The sequence below is a fragment of the Euwallacea fornicatus genome, unplaced genomic scaffold (assembly GCF_040115645.1).
Source record: "Euwallacea fornicatus isolate EFF26 unplaced genomic scaffold, ASM4011564v1 scaffold_54, whole genome shotgun sequence".
NCBI lineage: Eukaryota > Metazoa > Arthropoda > Insecta > Coleoptera > Curculionidae > Euwallacea > Euwallacea fornicatus.
In genome coordinates, this window is record NW_027096022.1 from 127,474 (window position 1) to 133,729 (window position 6,256).

Consider the following 6,256-nt stretch of genomic DNA (forward strand, 5'->3'; position numbering starts at 1 on the left):
TTGAAGTTCGATAACTTCGACAAATGACGACCAAATGTCTTAAACATAGTGTCAAATTAATCACCGTGACGAGATCTTTAAGATGACAAAACACATCATAATTGCATCTTGTTGAATTTCCAAGAAAAATAGGACTTTATGTGCTCAAACACTCAAAATGTGTGATTGTTCTAAATTTGAAGTTCGATAACTTCGACAAATGACGACCAAATGTCTTAAACATAGTGTCAAATTAATCACCGTGACGAGGTCTTTAAGATGACAAAACACATCATGATTGCATCTTGTTGAATTTCAGAGAAAAATAGTACTTTATGTGCTCAAACACTCAAAATGTGTGATTGTTCTAAATTTGAAGTTCGATAACTTCGACAAATGACGACCAAATGTCTTAAACATAGTGTCAAATTAATCACCGCGACGAGATCTTTAAGATGACAAAACACATCATGATTGCATCTTGTTGAATTTCAGAGAAAAATAGTACTTTATGTGCTCAAACACTCAAAATGTGTGATTGTTCTAAATTTGAAGTTCGATAACTTCGACAAATGACGACCAAATGTCTTAAACATAGTGTCAAATTAATCACCGTGACGAGGTCTTTAAGATGACAAAACACATCATGATTGCATCTTGTTGAATTTCAGAGAAAAATAGTACTTTATGTGCTCAAACACTCAAAATGTGTGATTGTTCTAAATTTGAAGTTCGATAACTTCGACAAATGACGACCAAATGTCTTAAACATAGTGTCAAATTAATCACCGCGACGAGATCTTTAAGATGACAAAACACATCATGATTGCATCTTGTTGAATTTCAGAGAAAAATAGTACTTTATGTGCTCAAACACTCAAAATGTGTGATTGTTCTAAATTTGAAGTTCGATAACTTCGACAAATGACGACCAAATGTCTTAAACATAGTGTCAAATTAATCACCGTGACGAGATCTTTAAGATGACAAAACACATCATGATTGCATCTTGTTGAATTTCAGAGAAAAATAGTACTTTATGTGCTCAAACACTCAAAATGTGTGATTGTTCTAAATTTGAAGTTCGATAACTTCGACAAATGACGACCAAATGTCTTAAACATAGTGTCAAATTAATCACCGTGACGAGATCTTTAAGATGACAAAACACATCATGATTGCATCTTGTTGAATTTCAGAGAAAAATAGTACTTTATGTGCTCAAACACTCAAAATGTGTGATTGTTCTAAATTTGAAGTTCGATAACTTCGACAAATGACGACCAAATGTCTTAAACATAGTGTCAAATTAATCACCGTGACGAGATCTTTAAGATGACAAAACACATCATGATTGCATCTTTTTGAATTTCAGAGAAAAATAGAACTTTATCTGCTCAAACACACAACTTTTGTGACTTTTCAAATTTTGAATCTCGATAACTACGACAAATGACGACCAAATGACTTAAACAGAGTGTCTAATTAATCAGCTCGACAAGATCTTTAAGATGACAAAACACATCATGATTGCATCTTGTTGAATTTCAGAGAAAAATAGAACTTTATCTGCTCAAACACACAACTTTTGTGACTTTTCAAATTTTGAATCTCGATAACTTCGACAAATGACGACCAAATGTCTTAAACATAGTGTCAAATTAATCACCGCGACGAGATCTTTAAGATGACAAAACACATCATGATTGCATCTTGTTGAATTTCAGAGAAAAATAGTACTTTATGTGCTCAAACACTCAAAATGTGTGATTGTTCTAAATTTGAAGTTCGATAACTTCGACAAATGACGACCAAATGTCTTAAACATAGTGTCAAATTAATCACCGTGACGAGATCTTTAAGATGACAAAACACATCATAATTGCATCTTGTTGAATTTCCAAGAAAAATAGGACTTTATGTGCTCAAACACTCAAAATGTGTGATTGTTCTAAATTTGAAGTTCGATAACTTCGACAAATGACGACCAAATGTCTTAAACATAGTGTCAAATTAATCACCGCGACGAGATCTTTAAGATGACAAAACACATCATGATTGCATCTTGTTGAATTTCAGAGAAAAATAGAACTTTATCTGCTCAAACACACAACTTTTGTGACTTTTCAAATTTTGAATCTCGATAACTACGACAAATGACGACCAAATGTCTTAAACAGAGTGTCAAATTAATCAGCTCGACAAGATCTTTAAGATGACAAAACACATCATGATTGCATCTTGTTGAATTTCAGAGAAAAATAGAACTTTATCTGCTCAAACACACAACTTTTGTGACTTTTCAAATTTTGAATCTCGATAACTACGACAAATGACGACCAAATGTCTTAAACAGAGTGTCAAATTAATCAGCTCGACAAGATCTTTAAGATGACAAAACACATCATGATTGCATCTTGTTGAATTTCAGAGAAAAATAGAACTTTATCTGCTCAAACACACAACTTTTGTGACTTTTCAAATTTTGAATCTCGATAACTTCGACAAATGACGACCAAATGTCTTAAACATAGTGTCAAATTAATCACCGCGACGAGATCTTTAAGATGACAAAACACATCATGATTGCATCTTGTTGAATTTCAGAGAAAAATAGTACTTTATGTGCTCAAACACTCAAAATGTGTGATTGTTCTAAATTTGAAGTTCGATAACTTCGACAAATGACGACCAAATGTCTTAAACATAGTGTCAAATTAATCACCGCGACGAGATCTTTAAGATGACAAAACACATCATGATTGCATCTTGTTGAATTTCAGAGAAAAATAGTACTTTATGTGCTCAAACACTCAAAATGTGTGATTGTTCTAAATTTGAAGTTCGATAACTTCGACAAATGACGACCAAATGTCTTAAACATAGTGTCAAATTAATCACCGCGACGAGATCTTTAAGATGACAAAACACATCATGATTGCATCTTGTTGAATTTCAGAGAAAAATAGTACTTTATGTGCTCAAACACTCAAAATGTGTGATTGTTCTAAATTTGAAGTTCGATAACTTCGACAAATGACGACCAAATGTCTTAAACATAGTGTCAAATTAATCACCGCGACGAGATCTTTAAGATGACAAAACACATCATGATTGCATCTTGTTGAATTTCAGAGAAAAATAGAACTTTATCTGCTCAAAAACACAACTTTTGTGACTTTTCAAATTTTGAATCTCGATAACTTCGACAAATGACGACCAAATGTCTTAAACATAGTGTCAAATTAATCACCGCGACGAGATCTTTAAGATGACAAAACACATCATGATTGCATCTTGTTGAATTTCAGAGAAAAATAGTACTTTATGTGCTCAAACACTCAAAATGTGTGATTGTTCTAAATTTGAAGTTCGATAACTTCGACAAATGACGACCAAATGTCTTAAACATAGTGTCAAATTAATCACCGTGACGAGATCTTTAAGATGACAAAACACATCATGATTGCATCTTGTTGAATTTCAGAGAAAAATAGTACTTTATGTGCTCAAACACTCAAAATGTGTGATTGTTCTAAATTTGAAGTTCGATAACTTCGACAAATGACGACCAAATGTCTTAAACATAGTGTCAAATTAATCACCGTGACGAGATCTTTAAGATGACAAAACACATCATGATTGCATCTTTTTGAATTTCAGAGAAAAATAGAACTTTATCTGCTCAAACACACAACTTTTGTGACTTTTCAAATTTTGAATCTCGATAACTACGACAAATGACGACCAAATGTCTTAAACAGAGTGTCAAATTAATCAGCTCGACAAGATCTTTAAGATGACAAAACACATCATGATTGCATCTTGTTGAATTTCAGAGAAAAATAGAACTTTATCTGCTCAAACACACAACTTTTGTGACTTTTCAAATTTTGAATCTCGATAACTTCGACAAATGACGACCAAATGTCTTAAACATAGTGTCAAATTAATCACCGCGACGAGATCTTTAAGATGACAAAACACATCATGATTGCATCTTGTTGAATTTCAGAGAAAAATAGTACTTTATGTGCTCAAACACTCAAAATGTGTGATTGTTCTAAATTTGAAGTTCGATAACTTCGACAAATGACGACCAAATGTCTTAAACATAGTGTCAAATTAATCACCGTGACGAGATCTTTAAGATGACAAAACACATCATGATTACATCTTGTTGAATTTCAGAGAAAAATAGTACTTTATGTGCTCAAACACTCAAAATGTGTGATTGTTCTAAATTTGAAGTTCGATAACTTCGACAAATGACGACCAAATGTCTTAAACATAGTGTCAAATTAATCACCGCGACGAGATCATTAAGATGACAAAACACATCATGATTGCATCTTGTTGAATTTCAGAGAAAAATAGTACTTTATGTGCTCAAACACTCAAAATGTGTGATTGTTCTAAATTTGAAGTTCGATAACTTCGACAAATGACGACCAAATGTCTTAAACATAGTGTCAAATTAATCAGCTCGACAAGATCTTTAAGATGACAAAACACATCATAATTGCATCTTGTTGAATTTCCAAGAAAAATAGGACTTTATGTGCTCAAACACTCAAAATGTGTGATTGTTCTAAATTTGAAGTTCGATAACTTCGACAAATGACGACCAAATGTCTTAAACATAGTGTCAAATTAATCACCGCGACGAGATCTTTAAGATGACAAAACACATCATGATTGCATCTTGTTGAATTTCAGAGAAAAATAGAACTTTATCTGCTCAAAAACACAACTTTTGTGACTTTTCAAATTTTGAATCTCGATAACTTCGACAAATGACGACCAAATGTCTTAAACATAGTGTCAAATTAATCACCGCGACGAGATCTTTAAGATGACAAAACACATCATGATTGCATCTTGTTGAATTTCAGAGAAAAATAGTACTTTATGTGCTCAAACACTCAAAATGTGTGATTGTTCTAAATTTGAAGTTCGATAACTTCGACAAATGACGACCAAATGTCTTAAACATAGTGTCAAATTAATCACCGCGACGAGATCATTAAGATGACAAAACACATCATGATTGCATCTTGTTGAATTTCAGAGAAAAATAGTACTTTATGTGCTCAAACACTCAAAATGTGTGATTGTTCTAAATTTGAAGTTCGATAACTTCGACAAATGACGACCAAATGTCTTAAACATAGTGTCAAATTAATCACCGCGACGAGATCTTTAAGATGACAAAACACATCATGATTGCATCTTGTTGAATTTCAGAGAAAAATAGTACTTTATGTGCTCAAACACTCAAAATGTGTGATTGTTCTAAATTTGAAGTTCGATAACTTCGACAAATGACGACCAAATGTCTTAAACATAGTGTCAAATTAATCACCGCGACGAGATCTTTAAGATGACAAAACACATCATGATTGCATCTTGTTGAATTTCAGAGAAAAATAGTACTTTATGTGCTCAAACACTCAAAATGTGTGATTGTTCTAAATTTGAAGTTCGATAACTTCGACAAATGACGACCAAATGTCTTAAACATAGTGTCAAATTAATCACCGCGACGAGATCTTTAAGATGACAAAACACATCATGATTGCATCTTTTTGAATTTCAGAGAAAAATAGAACTTTATCTGCTCAAACACACAACTTTTGTGACTTTTCAAATTTTGAATCTCGATAACTACGACAAATGACGACCAAATGTCTTAAACAGAGTGTCAAATTAATCAGCTCGACAAGATCTTTAAGATGACAAAACACATCATGATTGCATCTTGTTGAATTTCAGAGAAAAATAGAACTTTATCTGCTCAAACACACAACTTTTGTGACTTTTCAAATTTTGAATCTCGATAACTACGACAAATGACGACCAAATGTCTTAAACAGAGTGTCAAATTAATCAGCTCGACAAGATCTTTAAGATGACAAAACACATCATGATTGCATCTTGTTGAATTTCAGAGAAAAATAGAACTTTATCTGCTCAAACACACAACTTTTGTGACTTTTCAAATTTTGAATCTCGATAACTTCGACAAATGACGACCAAATGTCTTAAACATAGTGTCAAATTAATCACCGCGACGAGATCTTTAAGATGACAAAACACATCATGATTGCATCTTGTTGAATTTCAGAGAAAAATAGTACTTTATGTGCTCAAACACTCAAAATGTGTGATTGTTCTAAATTTGAAGTTCGATAACTTCGACAAATGACGACCAAATGTCTTAAACATAGTGTCAAATTAATCACCGTGACGAGATCTTTAAGATGACAAAACACAT